Here is a 24,219-nt window from a genome sequence, read left to right as displayed (position 1 = left end):
GGTCTGTCGGTTTGTCAGTCGGTCCGTTGCAATTTACCTTGTCAGGAGCATAACTTAAAATCTACTGGATGGAATTGGATTAAACTTCATACAATGATAGAGCATAATGAGAGGAAGTGCAGTGTACAAAAACCATAACTCTAGTATTGCTCATTACTGAGTTATTGCCCTTTGTTACTTTTGTTTGTCCGGAGTATAACTTGAAAAGTACTGGATGGAATTCATTGGAACTTCATACAATGATAAAGCACAATGAGAGGAAGTGCAGTGTTTAAGAACTATAAATCTACTTTAGCTAATTACTGAGTTATTGCCCTTTAATTGTTTTTTTGCTGTCAAAGATTTTTCCAGACATTAACTTGCAAACCACTAGATGGAATTTAATAAAACTTAATACAATGGTAAAGCACAATGAGAGGAAGTGCAGTGCACAAGAACCATAACTCTATTTCAGCCAATTACAGAGTTACTGCCCTTTGTTACATTTTCTTGTCTGGAGCACAACTTGAAAACTATTGGATGGAATTTAATAAAACTTCATACAGTGATAGATCATAATGAGGGGGAGTGCAGTGTATAGGAACCGCAATTCTATTTCAGCCAATTACAGAGTTACTACCCTTTGTTACCTTTTCTTGTCTGGAGCACAACTTGAAAACTATTGGATGGAATTTAATAAAACTTTATACAGTTATAGATCATAATGAGGGGGAATGTAGTGTTCAGAAACCGCAATTCTATTTCAGCTAATCACAGAGTTACTGCCCTTTGTTACTTTTTCTTGTCTGGAGTATAACTTGAAAACTTTTGAATGGAATTTAATAAAACTTCATACAGTGATAGATCATAATGAGAGGAAGTGCAGTGTACAGGAACCGCAATTCTATTTCAGTCAATTACAGAGTTATTGCCCTTTGTTACTTTATTCTTGTCCTGAGCATTACTTGAAAACTACTGGATAGAATGTAATAAAACTTTATACAATGGCACAGCACAATGAGAAGGAGTTCGTTGTACATAAATCATTACACTATTTTAGCAAATTACAGAGTTATTGCCTTTTCCTGTTTGTTTGTTTTTGTCAAACTTTTGTCCGTACAGTAACTTGAAAACTACTTGATGGAATTTCATAAAACTTCATACAATGATAAATCATAATGAGAGGCGGCGTTCGAGGGTATTAATCACCTTCAGTGATAGCTCTAGTTTCAAATTTTTGCTGTCAAAAAAAATGTGAGAACCCCTTTGAAGTCAAATGATTTTTCACTCTGCACTTGTACACACGTTATGAATGACTTCAATAGTAATTTATTAACGCGAGCTAGCGATTAACCAGGAAAGTAACGAGCATCATATTCTAGAAATCCGTTTTTGGATTTGCAGAACTCCATGTATATCGCATAGATCCATAGTATATGTGAGAGTTCATTTTGGCGATCTACAGAAAATGAGCGCAGCGAGGCCGTAGGCCAAAAAAGCTTTCTTTAGATCGCGGGTGGGTGGATGTGTAAGTTTATTTATACTCGTACTCGGGCCTTGCCCCTTCGGCGAGTACTCCGTTAAGATTGTTCGTCATTTTAGGTATTTTGAGCATAGTGCACAGACAGAATGTAACACTGGTTAGAGCTACCCTGGTTCTTTAACGTGCACCAGCGTATAGCACCGTCACACGGGACCCAAATTTAACGTCCCTCCCGTAAGACGATTAGTATTTTTTTAGTGATGCGACGGGGGATCAAACCTGTGACCCCTGAATTGATAGTCAAGTGTGTCACCACATGACCACGGGTCCGCCACTCATTAGATCGCCAAAATGAACTCTTAGTTTATTGGTGTTCGCACTCAGTTGGCCCACTCGCTCCGCCCTTTGTGCAGCCACGTGGTATTTTGGCGCGAAAGTTAAACAGCTCAGGTGTTATTTTAATTAAATTAGTGTCAGTCAATGGTAAATTGTCGCGACTTTGTGAAAATAGTATAAAAGCAAAATAAAAGTGTTTGATGTTTGAACAAAAATGATAAAGCACCTAAACATGAAAGTTTATAATTCTTTTCGTGTAAAATTCAACAATTGTTGATATTCAGATTATAATAATTGCCTAGGTATGTTTGCATAGTACAGATCTGTACTGGAATGACCTCGTAAAGCTTTTTATGCATAATCATTAATGAAAGATTGCAAATTTTGGTACTGAATCTGCTTGACTGGCTGTATATTATAAAGAGCATTTTTACGGACGAAACGTAAATGGAATTTACATAATGGTTTCAATTGTTCACTGAAAAGATGTCAATACGATTTGATATCTGATTTCATATCTATTTTCAAAACCGCCTCCATGAGAAACGGCACCCGAACTGTCAATTATAGTGACTTCGCGCATGCGCAGAGAGCAGAGCGATCTATGAAAACTAGACGACTGTACCAAATCAGGAACAGCCAAAAATACTCTCTACGAACATAAATTACATTCAACGTCAAGTCTGCTCTACATTATATTGAGCTAGAGTAAATCCTTGATTGTCATTGACCTACAAATATGTGCGAACACCAAACCAGAGTGTGGCGGTTTCATTGCTCGTTTATTTTCTCTGTAAATGTTACAGCAAAACATTGTAACATTATTGAACATGTGACATCATCAATAGTGTAATTTGAACGAGTTCTAATAAAGTGTTCCATTCCTCTGTGTTATCTTTAATATTTGTATTATCAAGGTCAAGATTTAGAAAACTGTTACATTACGCATTATACAAATCAAGGGAATATGTCGTGCTAGCATTGACCTGATCCACAACTCCTTATATTTAATATATTATATTTCTTGCGTTGTTATATTGTGTCGTTTCGAGCATCGTCGTCCTAACTGGTTATTACTTATCTGCGATTGTTTGTTACAGAGGTCATAGTAATCTTTTGGTTATACAACTATGTCATGTGATTTATTGACGTAGTTGAACCTCTATATAGGTCAATTATATAGTTGAGTAGTAAACAAGGTCGTGCTGTGTCAAACCAATGATCTTACAGTGTTTTCACTAAGGGCTTCCTAGTTAGGAGTAGGTTTTGTCCGATACGTTTCTAGTACGACCTGAAAAAGGATATGAATGAATTTTATAGTACCCGATAACCTAGATTCAATCCATGTGCTACTTTTACGAAATGGGATGAATTAAATGCCATATAAATGCCGTTGCACTATCTTTGAGTACATTGGGTGGGACACACCAGGATTTGGTGGGGCCGCAACTTAAGGGCGAAAAAATGTAGTAAAAATAGGTCAATGGGTCCTTCCCTAAGACGATTTTGCTATATTTATTAATAGTTTAACAATTCACCAAGAACCCAAGTTATTGACATCATAAACGCAGTGTGTGAAGTGGGATCGCATAAATCTTTTGTCTAAAAAAATCTTAAGAAGGAACACGAAACACTTGCGTGAAATAAAGCCAAAGATGTTCTCCATGTTAAACGGAAAAGTAACAAGTATAAAAGATGGTTTGAGTGACCGAATCACCATATCTTTAAAAAGTCAAAGTATGTCTCAATTCAAATGTATTATTATTATTGTTGTTATCATTATGTCCATAATCGTGGTCATCTTTACTCGACTAAAGCGCGATATCTTAGGGTCACTAGGTCAGGTCTAGTTCAGAAACTGGACATTAAGATACTATGGCTGACCTATTTCAAATTCAACTTTTGATTATGTGTATGAATAATTTAAGGCCTGGCAATGTAGTTCATGTAGTTGAATAAGTCCTATGTTTATTTGAACTTTATTAAGTTTGCAACGCTTTTAAAGGGATTTATAAGATCATAATACGTGAAACAAATAGTTTCATTTGTAGATGTTAGGGGGAGGAGGTGCGTGCCGGGTACGCCCCCCACACCCCTCGCCCTGGCTGGATCAGCAGGTGATCTCAAGCATCATTGGAAGGCGTAGTACGAAGATGATTAAAATGAATTTTGTGATAATGAATGTCAGTCAATCAATCCATACTTGCATCTATATTCTCTAAAATGTATCATCATATGCGCATTTCACTTGCTACATGTATAACATTCACATTATTCATAGACCAACTATGTAACAGTTACGAGATAATCGCCTTTGACCGAATTTTGCTTAAACCTTGTGATGTTACGAAACAAAATGGCAAACGGAACTCATATGATGAAAAGAAAATATATCACGACTGCTTCTCATGACTGTACTGTTTAAAACGTTTATGTGACATAGTTTTAGGACGATCAGAAGTCTAAATGATTTTTTATAATTGATTCAAGCCATAAATTTGACCCGTGTTTCTGATTATGTTTACAAAAAAGAGTTGAACAACTGATTGCACAGACCTCTTAGATAATTCTTATTACCATTCTGAACTATAGCGAAACATCCCGTAAGTGAACGACATGTGACTCGATGGACCGAACACTTCCTAAGTATGCAAGCAAACATTTCGTTAAAACATTGAAATGTGTTCAATTGTATGTTCAAGCGATCTACTGAACATAAATACTGACAGTTGAATATAAACAAACTTGGTTTCAATCTTTACAAACCCGTGTGCCTATTTGTTTTATGCTCTCGCTTGCAAATTGAGGACGATGGATTGGTCCCTAGTGGAAGCGCCTTAATATTTATTATATATTATTAATATTGTATTTATTGGGAATAATTTTATGAAAATTCAATTCATTTAACAGAAAATCAGATACATTTGGTATTTGATAACATTAAAATTACAGCAAAATGGCCGTAATGGTAGAAAGGTCTTTTGTAAGCAAGTTTGAAAAACAGCAGCCAGTGATTAACTGAAAGAGCAACCCTGTCAAATGGGAAACACAGTTTGATATTTCCCTGAATTTACTTAATATACTTATTGTATGTTTCCAGATAGATAGATAGATTCTTTGAAGAGCCGGAATTAGTTGACCAATGCTTCCAATTCGGGGGGGGGGGGGGGTAAACTAGCAGACCAAAAAAATTCCAATACGGGTGATTAAACTAGTTGACCATTAATTCCAATACGGGGGATTAAACTAGTTGACCAATAATTCCAATACGGGGGCTTAAACTAGTTGACCAATAATTCCAATACGGGGGATTAAACTAGTTGACCAATAATTCCAATACGGGGGGCTAAAGTAGTTAACCAATAATTCCAATACGGGGGAATAAACAAGTTAACCAATAATTCCAATACGGGGGATTACACTAGTTGACTAATAATTCCAATACGGGGGATTAAACTAGTTGACTAATAATTCCAATACGGGGGATTACACTAGTTGACTAATAATTCCAATACGGGGGATTACACTAGTTGACTAATACTTCCAATACGGGGGATTACACTAGTTGACTAATACTTCCAATACGGGGGATTACACTAGTTGACTAATAATTCCAATACGGGGGATAAAACTAGTTGACTAATAATTCCAATACGGGGGATTACACTAGTTGACTAATAATTCCAATACGGGGGATTACACTAGTTGACTAATAATTCCAATACGGAGGATTAAACTAGTTGACCAATAATTCCAATACGGGGGATTACACTAGTTGACCAATAATTCCAATACGGGGGGCTAAACTAGTTGACCAATAATTCCAATACGGGGGTATTAAACTAGATGGCCAATAATTCCAATACGGGGGATTAAACTAGTTGACTAATGATTCCAATACGGGGGATTAAACTAGTTGACCAATAATTCCAATACGGAGGATTAAACTAGTTGACCAATAATTCCAATACGGAGGATTAAACTAGTTGACCAATCATTCCAATACGGGGGATTAAACTAGTTGACCAATAATTCCAATACGGAGGATTAAACTAGTTGACCAATCATTCCAATACGGGGGGATTAAACTAGATGACCAATAATTCCAATACGGGGGATTAAACTAGTTGACTAATGATTCCAATACGGGGGATTAAACTAGTTGACTAATAATTCCAAAACGGAGGATTAAACTAGTTGACTAATAATTCCAATACGGGGGATTAAACTAGTTGACTAATGATTCCAATACGGGGGATTAAACAAGTTGACCAATAATTCCAATACGGAGGATTAAACTAGTTGACCAATAATTCCAATACGGAGGATTAAACTAGTTGACCAATCATTCCAATACGGGGGATTAAACTAGTTGACCAATAATTCCAATACGGAGGATTAAACTAGTTGACCAATCATTCCAAAACGGGGGGATTAAACTAGATGACCAATAATTCCAATACGGGGGATTAAACTAGTTGACTAATGATTCCAATACGGGGGATTAAACTAGTTGACAAATAATTCCAATACGGAGGATTAAACTAGTTGACTAATAATTCCAATACGGGGGATTAAACTAGTTGACTAATGATTCCAATACGGGGGATTAAACTAGTTGACCATTAATTCCAATACGGGGGATTAAACTAGTTGACCAATAATTCCAATACGGGGGCTTAAATTAGTTGACCAATAATTCCAATACGGGGGATTTAACTAGTTGACCAATAATTCCAATACGGGGGGCTAAAGTAGTTAACCAATAATTCCAATACGGGGGAATAAACAAGTTGACCAATGATTCCAATACGGGGGATTACACTAGTTGACTAATAATTCCAATACGGGGGATTAAACTAGTTGACTAATAATTCCAATACGGGGGATTACACTAGTTGACTAATAATTCCAATACGGGGGATTACACTAGTTGACTAATACTTCCAATACGGGGGATTACACTAGTTGACTAATACTTCCAATACGGGGGATTACACTAGTTGACTAATAATTCCAATACGGGGGATTAAACTAGTTGACTAATAATTCCAATACGGGGGATTACACTAGTTGACCAATAATTCCAATACGGGGGATTACACTAGTTGACTTATAATTCCAATACGGAGGATTAAACTAGTTGACCAATAATTCCAATACGGAGGATTACACTAGTTGACCAATAATTCCAATACGGGGGGCTAAACTAGTTGACCAATAATTCCAATACGGGGGGATTAAACTAGATGGCCAATAATTCCAATACGGGGGATTAAACTAGTTGACTAATGATTCCAATACGGGGGATTAAACTAGTTGACCAATAATTCCAATACGGAGGATTAAACTAGTTGACCAATAATTCCAATACGGAGGATTAAACTAGTTGACAAATCATTCCAATACGGGGGATTAAACTAGTTGACCAATAATTCCAATACGGAGGATTAAACTAGTTGACCAATCATTCCAATACGGGGGGATTAAACTAGATGACCAATAATTCCAATACGGGGGATTACACTAGTTGACTAATGATTCCAATACGGGGGATTAAACTAGTTGACTAATAATTCCAATACGGAGGATTAAACTAGTTGACTAATAATTCCAATACGGGGGATTAAACTAGTTGACTAATGATTCCAATACGGGGGATTAAACTAGTTGACCAATAATTCCAATACGGAGGATTAAACTAGTTGACCAATAATTCCAATACGGAGGATTAAACTAGTTGACCAATAATTCCAATACGGGGGATTAAACTAGTTGACCAATAATTCCAATACGGAGGATTAAACTAGTTGACCAATCATTCCAAAACGGGGGGATTAAACTAGATGACCAATAATTCCAATACGGGGGATTAAACTAGTTGACTAATGATTCCAATACGGGGGATTAAACTAGTTGACTAATAATTCCAATACGGAGGATTAAACTAGTTGACTAATAATTCCAATACGGGGGATTAAACTAGTTGACTAATGATTCCAATACGGGGGATTAAACTAGTTGACCAATAATTCCAATACGGAGGATTAAACTAGTTGAACAATAATTCCAATACGGAGGATTAAACTAGTTGACCAATAATTCCAATACGGGGGATTAAACTAGTTGACCAATAATTCCAATACGGAGGATTAAACTAGTTGACCAATCATTCCAATACGGGGGATTACACTAGTTGACCAGTAATTCCAATACGGGGGGCTAAACTAGTTGACCAATAATTCCAATACGGGGGGATTAAACTAGTTGACCAATAATTCCAATACGGGGGATTAAACTAGTTGACCAATAATTCCAATACGGAGGATTACACTAGTTGACTAATAATTACAATACGGGGGATTACACTAGTTGACTAATAATTCCAATACGGGGGATTAAACTAGTTGACTAATAATTCCAATACGGGGGATTACACTAGTTGACTAATAATTCCAATACGGGGGATTACACTAGTTGACTAATAATTCCAATACGGAGGATTAAACTAGTTGACCAATCATTCCAATACGGGGGGATTACACTAGTTGACCAATAATTCCAATACGGGGGATTAAACTAGTTGACCAATAATTCCAATACGGGGGGATTAAACTAGATGACCAATAATTCCAATACGGGGGATTAAACTAGTTGACTAATGATTCCAATACGGGGGATTAAACTAGTTGACTAATAATTCCAATACGGAGGATTAAACTAGTTGACCAATAATTCCAATACGGGGGGATTTAACTAGTTGACTAATGATTCCAATACGGGGGATTAAACTAGTTGACCAATAATTCCAATACGGAGGATTAAACTAGTGGACAAATAATTCCAATACGGGGGGCTAAACTAGTTGACTAATAATTCCAATACGGGGGATTAAACTAGTTGACCAATAATTCCAATACGGGGGGCTTAACTAGTTGACTAATAATTCCAATACGGAGGATTAAACTAGTTGACCAATAATTCCAATACGGGGGGCTAAACTAGTTGACCAATAATTCCAATACGGGGGGATTAAACTAGTTGACTAATAATTCCAATACGGGGGATTAAACTAGTTGACCAATAATTCCAATACGGGGGGCTAAACTAGTTGACCAATAATTCCAATACGGGGGATTAAACTAGTTGACTAATAATTCCAATACGTGGGATTAAACTAGTTGACCAATAATTCCAATACGGGGGGCTAAACTAGTTGACCAATAATTCCAATACGGGGGGATTAAACTAGATGACCAATAATTCCAATACGGGGGATTAAACTAGTTGACTAATGATTCCAATACGGGGGATTAAACTAGTTGACCAATAATTCCAATACGGAGGATTAAACTAGTGGACAAATAATTCCAATACGGGGGATTAAACTAGTTGACCAATAATTCCAATACAGGGGGATTAAACTAGTTGACCAATAATTCCAATACAGGGGGATTAAACTAGTTGACCAATGCTTCCCATACGGGGGATTAAACTTGTTTATCAATAATTGCAATGATATGGGATTAAAGTAGTTGAAAAATAATTTATCAATAATAACACAACTAAAAAATATGCCTTATCAGAGCCAGCATAAACATGAAAACAATTAAGAATCAAGTAAAAAGAACAAAACATATAAATCCTTCCATTTAAATTTAATACAATTAAAGACTTGCCTAGAAATACATATGAAGTGATATTCAAAAGAGGACCACAAGTAACCCTTTTGACCGAACGGTTCCTGGGAATGCGAGCAAATTACCGACCATGGGCCTAAGAGCTACTTTCACTCGTTATCATTAATATATTTCCATATTCCCGCATGGCTGTTCTGCTTCGGTGTTCATTTACTAATGCAGGTTTCGCCTTGATACCGAAATCGACAAATATTTCCCTCAATAATTTAACCATAGGTTGCGCATTTTATATCAAGGCTTTCCCCTAAACATATAATGTATACTAATATTCACATATTACTCAAAATAAAGAACTGTGTCTGTAATGTGTTTCATGGACCCATTGTAAGACATAAGTAATTTTAAATATTGAAATATCACACAGTATCATAGGATGGTCAGGTGAATATTGTCGCATGTGATTATTGTTAGACTGTTATCTGACATTCTATACAAAGTATGCGTCATTTCTAAGGCCATCTAGAATTTTAAGTCTTCACGGGATTGCCACATCCCAGACAGTAGGTCAGTTGGTTAACAGTGTTTTTGTATACTATTGATCGTTTAATATCAATGGCCCATACATTTAACCGCCAAAACAAACTGCACTTTTAGATAAGTGTTCTAAATTAGAAATGTGATATCACTTCAAGCCCTTCTTCAGTATGATGCAATGTTATGTTCCGATATTTTCTGAAAATGAACGTAATTCTAGATTGAATAGTGCAATCTAGCTTGAAAGCCTTACGGTAATTATATTAATTAAAATAATACTAGTCCAATTCTGTTTCGATTAATTTCACGATCAGATTTAGGATACAACCTAAGTATAAAACTATGTCCATAACTGTGGTCATCGCCAAGGTAAGCCTCCTTTACTCGACCAAAGCGCGATATCTTAAGGTCATTAGGTCACACCTAGTTCAAAAACTGGACATATACTTACTATGGCTGACCTGATTCAAATGAAACTTTTCATTATTTATGTTAATAATCTTCTGAAGGCATGGCAATGTAGTTCATGTAGTTTAATTAGCTTATTGGTTATTTGAAACTAGTTTAGTTTGCAACGCTTCTAAAGAGGGTAGTAGAATCATTATACGTAAAACAAATATTTTCAGTTGTAGATGCTAGGCGGAAGAGATGCGTTCCGGGTACGAAACGCCCTGTCTGGATCAGCTAGAAATCTCAAGCAGCATTGGAAGGCGTAGTGCGTCAATGATTGAAATGAATTTTGTTATCATAAATGTCAGTTAATCAGTCTACACATGCATTTAAAATCTCTAAAAACTCTAAAAGTTTTAAGCTAGGTTTGTTATGTTTGTACCATTGGCGTTGTTTTATGGGGGGGGGTATTGTGTGTGTTTGTGTGTTTTTGTTGCTGATGTTGTTGCTATTTTCAGTGTTCCTTTGGACGGAGGGGGGGCTGGGGAGCGGAGGGGTGGGGGGGGGGGGGGGCGGGTCTTCACTCCAATGCTATTGATGTTGGTGTTGGACTCTACTTCTATTAACTGACAAATCATGGAACGTTCTTTGTCCATGAGAGATACAAGTTCAACATTGGGACCACAGTTTGTTGACATTTCTTGTCATTTGCTTTAAAGCACCAAATGTATAATTATATTCTCTTTTCACTTGCTACATGTATAATATTCATATAAGTTCTTATCAAACTATGAAACATTTACGAGATTATCGCATATTGGCCGAATTTGGCTTAAACCTTGTGATGGTTCGAAATTAATTGGCAAACGGAAATCATATGATGAAAAGAAATCATATCACGACTGCTTCTCATGACTGTAAGCCGATTGTGTGACACAGTTGTAGGACGCTCAGAAATCTTAACGTTTTTTTTTTCAAATTGATTCAAGCCATATATTTATCCTGTGTATCTGATTATGTTTACGAAAAAGAGTTGAAATACTGATAGGCCTCTTGGATGTTTCTAATTACCTATCAAGTAGAAAAGTTGGTTTGAGGGACCGAACCACAATATCTTTAAAAAGTCAAAGTATGTCTAAATTAAAATGTATTATTATTATTGGTGTTATCATTATGTCCATAACCGTGGTCATCGAGTAGCTATGCCTTCTTTACTCGACTAACGCGCGATATCTTAAGCTCACTAGGTCAGGTCTCGTTCAGAAACTGGACATTTACATACTATGGCTGACCTATTTCAAATTCAACTTTTGATTATTTATATGGATAATTTAAGGCCTGGCAATGTAGTTCATGTAGTTTAATTAGTCCTATGTTTATTTGAACTTTATCTAGTTTGCAACGCTTTTAAAGGGATTTATAACATCATAATACGTGAAACAAATAGTTCCACTTGTAGATGTTAGGGGGAGGAGGTGCGTGCCGGGTACGCCCCCCACACCCCTCGCCCTGGCTGGATCAGCAGGTGATCTCAAGCATCATTGGAAGGCGTAGTACGAAGATGATTGAAATGAATTTTGTGATCATGAATGTCAGTCAATCAATCCACACTTGCATTAATATTCACTAAAAATTCTGAGATTTTTGTGCTACGTTCTTCAGGGTTTTTTTTCCTTTTTCGTTGTTTTATGGGGGGGGGTGTTATTTAGTGTGTTTTGTTGCTGTTGTTGTTGCTATGTTAAGTGTTTATTTTAACGGGGGGTGGGGGCTGGGGAGCGGAGGGCATGGGGTGATAGCTTCATTATAATTGCTATTGAGGTATTGTTCTCTTCAACCATTAACTGTACACATCATAGAAAGTCCTTTGTCCACGAGAGATACAAGTTCAACAATGGGACCATAGTTTGTTGACATTTCTTGTCATTTGCTTTCAAGCAGCAAATGTATCATCATATGCGCATTCCACTTGCTACATGTATAACATTCACATTATTCATAGACCAACTATGTAACAGTTACGAGATAATCGCCTTTGACCAAATTTTGCTTAAACCGTGTGATGTTCCGAAACTAAATGGCAAACGGAACTCGTATGATGAAAAGAAAATATATTATAAAAAGTATTGAATTTTTTATGTTTTGATCATTATAAGCCGGATGAGTTAAGCATTAAAGGGCATTGAATTTTATATGTTTTGATCATTATAAGCCGGATGAGTTAAGCATTAAAGGGCATTGAATTTTATATGTTTTGATCATTATAAGCCGGATGAGTTAAGCATTAAAGGGCATTGAATTTTATGTTTTGATCATTATAAGCCGGATGAGTTAAGCATTAAAGGGCATTGAATTTTATATGTTTTGATCATTATAAGCCGGATGAGTTAAGCATTAAAGGGCATTGATTTTTTTGTTTTGATCATTATAAGCCGGATGAGTTAAGCATTAAAGGGCATAAAATTTTATATGTTTTGATCATTATAAGCCGGATGAGTTAAGCATTAAAGGGCATTGAATTTTATATGTTTTGATCATTATAAGCCGGATGAGTTAAGCATTAAAGGGCATTGAATTTTAGAGAAACTGCATCTTTCAAGAGAAAACCTGTTTTGGGCTCCTTTAAGGCAGACGATGAGATAACAGCGAATTGAAATCGCACCCCAACATACGTATACCACTATCTTTACGTTTTACTATTTTAAGCACATGTTTCGACTGTCAGTTAGTTATTCAAAAGCACCGTATGTTTCGTTGGTACATTTGAACTGATAAAAAGATATTTCATGAAAAAATATAAATAACTCAAACGTTGTTTACAATGATAAAACAATATTCTAACGCGCATAATGAACTTTATGTAATTGGATTGGCTGGCGTTATCTTAACTGAGTCGCAAATGTATTGTACATGATATAAGGTTTCAAATGTTGACTTATATAAACGTTGTAATTTTTTGTTGTACTCTGTGTGTACTGACGATTGATTTGCACGTTTTACGTGCTACATGTTTAATATTCATATGATTTCTTACCTACTATGTAACAGTTACGAGATCGCATTTTGACCGAATTCGGCTTAAACTCTGTGATGATTCAAATTAAATGGCAAATAAAACTTATACGATGAAAAAAATCATATCACGACTGCTTCTCATGACTGTACTGTTTTAGACAAGTGTATGACATAATTGTAGGACGATCAGACAATTAAAGGAGAATTTGTAAATTTGATTAAAGCCATAAATTTGACCTGTGTATCTGATTTTGTTTACAAAAAAGTTGAATTACTGATTGCACTGGCCTCTTGGATTCTTCTTATTACCAGAGTTATATAGCGAAACATCTCGTTAAAAGGTATGTTCAAGCGATTTAAAGGACATAGATATTAAACGTTGAATGTAAACAAATTTGGTTCCAAAGTTTACAAATCCGTGTGCAAATAGGTTTTATGACTCCCCCTACATATTGAGGACGCTGGTTTGGTCCCTAGTGGCGGCGCATTACATATTTATTTTATTGTCATTTTATTTTTGGGGCAATAATTTTATGAGATTTATTTCATGTTACAACTTATCCCATTGATATTATTATCAATAGAAAATCAGGTATATTTGACGTTTGATTAATCAAAATTACAGCTAATTGGCCGTTATTGTAGAGAGCTCTTTCGTAAGCAAGTTTGGAAACAGCAGCTATTGTTTCACTGAAAGACCAACAATGTCAAATGGGAAACATAACATAACATAACATAACATATCTTTATTCAGCATTAAACGGCATATGCACATTTATAGCGATATAATAAAGTACAATATGGAACAGTGAAGACACAGGTTATTTACAGAGAGGTCAAACATTCAAGAAAGTAGGTGTCATGTTGCAAAAAAGACATGGTAACAATTTACATATTCCAATACGTAAAGATTTACATTCAGATAAATGATCAATTTATTGAAGTGTTATTGCTGTTGCATTTGTTCTAAGGCAAAATGCGAAATAGATAAACTTCGCTAAGTTGTTAATACAGTGAACAGATGTTGATGACATAAGATTGTCAAATTTATTAAGATTTGACCACGGTTGTAATAAGGTTTGAGATATTGCTGCGGAGGATTTTGTATTTAGGACATACGAGTAAGAAATGATACTCACTTTCTACGAAATTCATGTTACACTGTTTGATATTTTCCTGGTTGAACTTATTATACTTATTACACGTTTCAAGATGCCGGATAATATTCCTTACATTAGTACATTTAGGTCAACTAGTTTTGAAGATACACGTTACACCTTGGGGACCCACTAAGGCTACTTAATGGGGCACACTGTAGGTGAACATTTGATAGATGGGGGCAAATAAATGAGTATGTTTAACTCATTTACCTGTAATGGTCCACACAAAAGTATGTTGTGTGTACAGTTATAAGAGAGTCTTTATAAATGGAGTTTTCACAAATTCCCCAGTTAAAAAAATCGCCAAAATATCGCGGATAGTTTGTATTTCTTCATATTTTGTTTTGTTTTGATCATTAAAAGCTAGATGAGTTTAGCATAATAACGCATTTAAAACTGCATCTTTCAAGAAAAAACCTGAATTGGGCTCCTTTAAGGCAGACGATGAGATAACAGCGAATTAAAATCGCACCCAAACATACGTATACCCCTATCTTTACGCTTTACTATTTTAAGCTTTTTTCCGACAGTTAGTTGGTTCACGCGCACCGTATGTTTTGTTGGTATATTTGACCTGATAAAAATAGTTTATGAAAAAAATGAAGAATAACTCAAACTATGTTTACAATGATAAAACAATATTCTAATTCGCATAATGAACTTTATGCAATTATATTGGCTGACGTCATCTAAACTGAGTCGCAAATGTATTGTACATGATATACGGTTTCAAATTTTGACTCAAAACGTTGTTTTTCTTTGTTGTTGTTGTTGTTGTTGTTGTTGTTGTTGTTGTTGTTGTTGTTGTTTCTTTACTTATAAAATCGTTTTACATATGGGCAGAGAAACATCATTAAACATTCACTCCATCATAATAGTGTTTTAAAGTGTGTTTTATGTTTTCCGGTGATTTATGGAGATTTATCAGTGAAATAAAAATGATATTTCACTTCTTCAAACACCGTTTTAAAATTTAAGTACGCTCTCAAATCCACATCAATCATAAGTGTACACAGAGCACAATTTAGTCGACGTCATTACCGGAATGGCGTTACATTCGCATACAATTTTGCGCGCTTCTATGAAAAACAATCAAAGAAATGACATTGTATATACTTTCAATGCATAAAATGAAATATTTCAATATATTTTACCCCGTGAACACCAAAAGCAAAAATCTCACTAGTGGCAACTTTTGGTGCTCAATCGGTGAACTAAATTGTGGTCCTACACTGAAACAAACAATTATTCTCTATATCTCTGTATCTTGATACACACTTGAACATGTCCTTTCCCTGACTTATTTTGGAACTATTTAAGAACTGCGACACTTTCGATGAAGCAAAAAAATAATGTTTGTTTCAGTGTAGGATCGCAATTTATAGGTTATATTTCACGAGTAATCGACATGGCCACCAGTAAGATAAAAAAGTCTTACTTTTTAACACTTACAATACAGTGGGATTAGACTAGTTTATCAATAATAAGACAACAGGGGTTTAAACTAGTTTATCAATAATTACAATATTGGGGTTTCAACTAGTGTATCAATAATTACAATATTGGGGTTTTAACTAGTTTATCAATAATTACAATATTGGGGCTTAGACTAGTTTATCAATAATTACAATATTGGGGTTTTAACTAGTTGATCAATAATTACAATATTGGGGGGGGGGGGGGGTAGACAAGTTGATCAATAATTACAATATTGGAGGTTTTAAACTAGTTTATCAATAATTACAATATTGGGGTTTTAACTAGTTTATCAATAATTACAATATTGGGGTTTAAACTAGTTTATTAATAATTACAATATTGGGATTTAGACTAGTTTATCAATAATTACAATATTGGGGTTTTAACTAGTTTATCAATAATTACAATATTGGGGTTTAAACTAGTTTATCAATAGTTACAATATTGGGGTTTAGACTAGTTTATCAATAATTACAATAATGGGGTTTTAACTAGTTTATCAATTATTACAATATTGGGATTTTAACTAGTTTATCAATAATTACAATATTGGGGTTTAGACTAGTTTATCAATAATTACAATATTGGGGTTTTAACTAGTTTATCAATAGTTACAATATTGTGGTTTTAACTAGTTAATCAATGATTACAATATTGGGGGGGGGGGTAGACTAGTTTATCAATAATTACAATATTGGGGATTAGACTAGTTTATTAATAATTACAATATTGGGGTTTCAACTAGTTTATCAATAATTACAATTTTGGGGTTTTAACTAGTTTATCAATAGTTACAATATTGGGGTTTAGACTAGTTTATCAATAATTACAATATTGGGGTTTTAACTAGTTTATCAATTATTACAATATTGGGGTTTTAACTAGTTTATCAATAATTACAATATTTGGGATACGAGTAGTTTATCAATAATTACAATATTGGGGTTTAGACTAGTTTATCAATAATTACAATATTGGGGTTTTAACTAGTTTATCAATAGTTACAATATTGTTGTTTTAACTAGTTAATCAATGATTACAATATTGGGGGGGGGGGTAGACTAGTTTATCAATAATTATAATATTGGGGATTAGACTAGTTTATTAATAATTACAATATTGGGGTTTCAACTAGTTTATCAATAATTACAATTTTGGGGTTTTAACTAGTTTATCAATAATTACAATATGTAGACTAGTTTATCAATGATTACAATATTGGGGGGGGGGGGGTAGACTAGTTTATCAATAATTACAATATTGGGGGTTTTAACTAGTTTATCAATAGTTACAGTATTGGGGTTTTAACTAGTTTATCAATAATTAAAATATTGGGGTTTTAACTAGTTTATCAATAATTACAATATGGGGGGGTTAGACAAGTTAATCAATAATTATAATATTGGAGGTTTTAAACTAGTTTATCAATAATTACAATATTGGGGTTTAAACTAGTTTATCAATAACTACAATATTGGATTTAGACTAGTTTATCAATAATTACAATATTGGGGTTTAAACTAGTTGATCAATAATTACAATATTGGGGTTTTAACTAGTTTATCAATAATTACAATATTGGAGTTTAAACTAGTTTATCAATAATTACAATATTGGGGTTTGAACTAGTTTATCAATAATTACAATATTGGGGTTTTAACTAGTTTATCAATAATTACAATATTGGGGCTTAGACTAGTTTATCAATAATTACAATATTGGGGTTTTAACTAGTTGATCAATAATTACAATATTGGGGGGGGGGTAGACAAGTTGATCAATAATTACAATATTGGAGGTTTTAAACTAGTTTATCAATAATTACAATATTGGGGTTTTAACTAGTTTATCAATAATTACAATATTGGGGTTTTAACTAGTTTATCAATAATTACAATATTGGGGTTTTAACTAGTTTATCAATAATTACAATATTGGGGTTTAAACTAGTTTATCAATAGTTACAATATTGGGGTTTAGACTAGTTTATCAATAATTAGAATATTGGGGTTTTAACTAGTTTATCAATAGTTACAATATTGGGGTTTAGACTAGTTTATCAATAGTTACAATATTGGGATTTAGACTAGTTTATCAATAGTTACAATATTGGGGTTTAGACTAGTTTATCAATAGTTAAAATATTGGGGTTTAGACTAGTTTATCAATAATTACAATATTGGGGTTTTAACTAGTTTATCAATAATTACAATATTGGGGTTTTAACTAGTTTATCAATAATTACAATATTGGGGTTTAGACTAGTTTATCAATAATTACAATATTGGGGTTTTAACTAGTTTATCAATAATTACAATATTGGGGATAAGAGCAGTTTATCAACAATTACAATATTGGGGATAAGAGCAGTTTATCAATAATTACAATATTGGGGTTTAAACTAGTTTATCAATAATTACAATATTGGGGTTTTAACTAGTTTATCAATAATTACAATATTGGGGATACGAGTAGTTTATCAATAATTACAATATCGGGGTTTTAACTAGTTTATCAATAATTACAATATTGGGGTTTTAACTAGTTTATCAATAATTACAATATTGGGGTTTTAAATAGTTTATCAATAATTACAATATTGGGGATTAGACTAGTTTATCAATAATTACAATATTGGGGTTTTAACTAGTTTATCAATAATTACAATATTGGGGGGGGGGTAGACTAGTTTATCAATAATTACTATATTGGGGGTTTTAACTTGTTTATCAATAGCTACAGTATTGGGGTTTTAACTATTTCATCAATAATTAAAATAGTGGGGTTTTAACTAGTTTATCAATAATTACAATATATGGGTTTAAACTAGTTCATCAATAGTTACAATATTGTGGTTTTAACTAGTTTATCAATAATTACAATATTGGGGTTTAAACTAGTTTATCAATAATTACAATATTGGGGTTTAAACTAGTTTATCAATAATTACAATATTGGGGATTAGACTAGTTTATCAATAATAACAATATTGGGGTTTAAACTAGTTTATCAATAATTACAATATTGGGGTTTCAACTAGTTTATCAATAATTACAATATTGGGGATTAGACTAGTTTATCAATAATTACAATATTGGGGTTTTAACTAGTTTATCAATAATTACAATATTGGGGTTTAAACTAGTTTATCAATAATTACAATATTGGGGTTTTAACTAGTTTATCAATAATTACAATATTGGGGATAAGAGCAGTTTATCAATAATTACAATATTGGGGTTTTAACTAGTTTATCAATAATTACAATATTGGGGTTTTAACTAGTTTATCAATAATTACAATATTGGGGGGGGGGGGGTAGACAAGTTTATCAATAATCACAATATTGGGGGGGGGGGGTAAACAAGTTAATCAATAATTACAATATTGGGGTTTAAAGTAGTTTATCAATAATTACAATATTGGGGTTAGACTAGTTTATCACTAATTACAATATTGGGGTTTAAACTAGTTTATCACTAATTACAATATTGGGGTTTAAACTAGTTTATCAATAATTAAAATATTGGGTTTAGACTAGTTTATCAATAATTACAATATTGGGTTTAAACTAGTTGATCAATAATTACAATATTGGGGTTTAAACTAGTTTATCAATAATTACAATATTGGGGATAAGAGCTGTTTATCAATAATTACAATATTGGGGTTTAAACTAGTTTATCAATAATTACAATATTGGGGTTTAAACTAGTTTATCAATAATTACAATATTGGGGTTTAAACTAGTTTATCAATAATTACAATATTGGGGATAAGAGCAGTTTATCAATAATTACAATATTGGGGTTTAGACTAGTTTATCAATAATTACAATATTGGGGTTTAAACTAGTTTATCAATACTTACAATATTGGGGTTTAAACTAGTTTATCAATAATTACAATTTTGGGGTTTAAACTAGTTTATCAATAATCACAATATTGGGGATAAGAGCAGTTTATCAATAATTACAATATTGGGGTTTTAACTAGTTTATCAATAATTACAATTTTGGGGTTTTAACTAGTTTATCAATAATTACAATATTGGGGATAAGAGCAGTTTATCAATAATTACAATATTGGGTTTAAACTAGTTTATCAATAATCACAATATTGGGGTTTAAACTAGTTTATCAATAATTACAATATTGGGGTTTAAACTAGTTTATCAATAATTACAATATTGGGGTTTAAACTAGTTTATCAATAATTACAATTTTGGGGTTTAAACTAGTTTATCAATAATCACAATATTGGGGATAAGAGCAGTTTATCAATAATTACAATATTGGGTTTAAACTAGTTTATCAATAATTACAATATTGGGGTACAAACTAGTTTATCAATAATTACAATATTGGGGATAAGACCAGTTTATCAATAATTACAATATTGGGGTTTAAACTAGTTTATCAATAATTACAATATTGGGGTTTAGACTAGTTTATCAATAATTACAATATTGGGGTTTTAACTAGTTTATCAATAATTACAATATTGGGGATAAGAGCAGTTTATCAACAATAACAATATTGGGGATAAGAGCAGTTTATCAATAATTACAATATTCGGGTTTTAAACTAGTTTATCAATAATTACAATATTGGGGTTTTAACTAGTTTATCAATAATTACAATATTGGGGATAAGACTAGTTTATCAATAATTACAATATCGGGGTTTTAACTAGTTTATCAATAATTACAATATTGGGGTTTTAACTAGTTTATCAATAATTACAATATTGGGGTTTTAAATAGTTTATCAATAATTACAATATTGGGGATTAGACTAGTTAATCAATAATTACAATATTGGGGTTTTAACTAGTTTATCAATAATTACAATATTGGGGTTTTAACTAGTTTATCAATAATTACAATATTGGGGTTTTAACTAGTTTATCAATAATTACAATATTGGGGTTTTAACTAGTTTATCAATAATTACAATATTGGGGTTTTAAATAGTTTATCAACAATTACAATATTGGGGATTAGACTAGTTTATTAATAATTACAATATTGGGGTTTCAACTAGTTTATCAATAATTACAATTTTGGGGTTTTAACTAGTTTATCAATAATTACAATATTGGGGGGGGGTAGACTAGTTTATCAATAATTACAATGTTGGGGGTTTTAACTTGTTTATCAATAGCTACAGTATTGGGGTTTTAACTAGTTCACCAATAATTAAAATATTGGGGTTTTAACTAGTTTATCAATAATTACAATATTGGGGTTTAGACAAGTTTATCAATAATTACAATATTGTGGTTTTAACTAGTTTATCAATAATTACAATATTGGGGTTTAAACTAGTTTATCAATAATAACAATATTTGGGTTTAAACTAGTTTATCAATAATTACAATATTGGGGTTTCAACTAGTTTATCAATAATTACAATATTGGGGATTAGACTAGTTTATCAATAATTACAATATTGGGGTTTTAACTAGTTTATCAATAATTACAATATTGGGGTTTAAACTAGTTTATCAATAATTACAATATTGGGGTTTAACTAGTTTATCAATAATTACAATATTGGGGATAAGAGCAGTTTATCAATAATTACAATATTGGGGTTTTAACTAGTTTATCAATAATTACAATATTTGGGATACGAGTAGTTTATCAATAATTACAATATTGGGGTTTTAACTAGTTTATCAATAATTACAATATTGGGGGGGGGGGGGGTAGACAAGTTAATCAATAATTACAATATTGGAGGTTTTAAACTAGTTTATCAATAATTACAATATTGGGGTTTTAACTAGTTTATCAATAATTACAATATTGGGGTTTAAACTAGTTTATCAATAATTACAATATTGGGGTTTCAACTAGTTTATCAATAATTACAATATTGGGGTTTTAACTAGTTTATCAATAATTACAATATTGGGGTTTAAACTAGTTTATCAATAGTTACAATATTGGGGTTTTAACTAGTTTATCAATAATTACAATAATGGGGTTTTAACTAGTTTATCAATAATTACAATATTGGGGTTTTAACTAGTTTATCAATAATTACAATATTGGGGTTTTAACTAGTTTATCAATAATTACAATATTGGGGTTTTAACTAGTTTATCAATAGTTACAATATTGTGGTTTTAACTAGTTAATCAATTATTACAATATTGGGGTTTCAACTAGTTTATCAATAATTACAATATTGGGGATTAGACTAGTTTATCAATAATTACAATATTGGGGTTTCAACTAGTTTATCAATAATTACAATTTTGGGGTTTTAACTAGTTTATCAATAATTACAATATTGGGGTTTAGACTAGTTTATCAATAATTACAATATTGGGGTTTTAACTAGTTTATCAATTATTACAATATTGGGGTTTTAACTAGTTTATCAATAATTACAATATTGTGGTTTTAACTAGTTTATCAATAATTACAATATTGGGGTTTCAACTAGTTTATCAATAATTACAATATTGGGGTTTTAACTAGTTTATCAATAGTTACAATATTGTTGTTTTAACTAGTTAATCAATGATTACAATATTGGGGGGGGGGGTAGACTAGTTTATCAATAATTATAATATTGGGGATTAGACTAGTTTATTAATAATTACAATATTGGGGTTTCAACTAGTTTATCAATAATTACAATTTTGGGGTTTTAACTAGTTTATCAATAATTACAATATGTAGACTAGTTTATCAATAATTACAATATTGGGGGGGGGGGGGGTAGACTAGTTTATCAATAATTACAATATTGGGGGTTTTAACTAGTTTATCAATAGTTACAGTATTGGGGTTTTAACTAGTTTATCAATAATTAAAATATTGGGGTTTTAACTAGTTTATCAATAATTACAATATGGGGGGTTAGACAAGTTAATCAATAATTATAATATTGGAGGTTTTAAACTAGTTTATCAATAATTACAATATTGGGGTTTAAACTAGTTTATCAATAACTACAATATTGGATTTAGACTAGTTTATCAATAATTACAATATTGGGGTTTAAACTAGTTGATCAATAATTACAATATTGGGGTTTTAACTAGTTTATCAATAATTACAATATTGGGGTTTTTACTAGTTTATCAATAATTACAATATTGGGGTTTTAACTAGTTTATCAATAATTACAATATTGGGGTTTTAACTAGTTTATCAATAATTACAATATTGGGGCTTAGACTAGTTTATCAATAATTACAATATTGGGGTTTTAACTAGTTTATCAATAATTACAATATTGGGGGGGGGTTAGACAAGTTAATCAATAATTATAATATTGGAGGTTTTAAACTAGTTTATCAATAATTACAATATTGGGGTTTTAACTAGTTTATCAATAATTACAATATTGGGGCTTAGACTAGTTTATCAATAATTACAATATTGGGGTTTTAACTAGTTTATCAATAATTACAATATTGGGGTTTAAACTAGTTTATCAATAGTTACAATATTGGGGTTTTAACTAGTTTATCAATAATTACAATATTGGGGTTTTAACTAGTTTATCAATAGTTACAATATTGGGGTTTAGACTAGTTTATCAATAGTTACAATATTGGGATTTAGACTAGTTTATCAATAGTTACAATATTGGGGTTTAGACTAGTTTATCAATAGTTACAATATTGGGGTTTAGACTAGTTTATCAATAATTACAATATTGGGGTTTAAACTAGTTTATCAATAATTACAATATTGGGGTTTTAACTAGTTTATCAATAATTACAATATTGGGGTTTAGACTAGTTTATCAATAATTACAATATTGGGGTTTTAACTAGTTTATCAATAATTACAATATTGGGGATAAGAGCAGTTTATCAATAATTACAATATTGGGGATAAGAGCAGTTTATCAATAATTACAATATTGGGGTTTAAACTAGTTTATCAATAATTACAATATTGGGGTTTTAACTAGTTTATCAATAATTACAATATTGGGGATAAGACTAGTTTATCAATAATTACAATATCGGGTTTTAACTAGTTTATCAATAATTACAATATTGGGGTTTTAACTAGTTTATCAATAATTACAATATGGGTTTTAATAGTTTATCAATAATTACAATATGGGGTTTTAACTAGTTTATCAATAATTACAATATTGGGGTTTAACTAGTTTATCAATATTACAATATTGGGGATTAGACTAGTTTATCAATAATTTACAATATTGGGG

General features: G+C 32.1%; 1 long non-coding RNA gene across 1 annotated transcript in view; it reads left to right on the top strand.

Annotated features, from left to right (window-relative positions):
• LOC128236489 (uncharacterized) overlaps nucleotides 1-24,219 on the top strand; it is a 71,738-nt gene that overhangs the window by 9,881 nt on the left and 37,638 nt on the right. The gene's annotated exons all lie outside the window — the stretch shown is intronic.

The sequence above is a fragment of the Mya arenaria genome, chromosome 6 (genome assembly GCF_026914265.1).
Source record: "Mya arenaria isolate MELC-2E11 chromosome 6, ASM2691426v1".
In the NCBI taxonomy this organism is placed as follows: domain Eukaryota; kingdom Metazoa; phylum Mollusca; class Bivalvia; order Myida; family Myidae; genus Mya; species Mya arenaria.
Note: the sequence above shows the minus strand (reverse complement) of the source record. Positions and strands in the feature narration are given on the sequence as shown.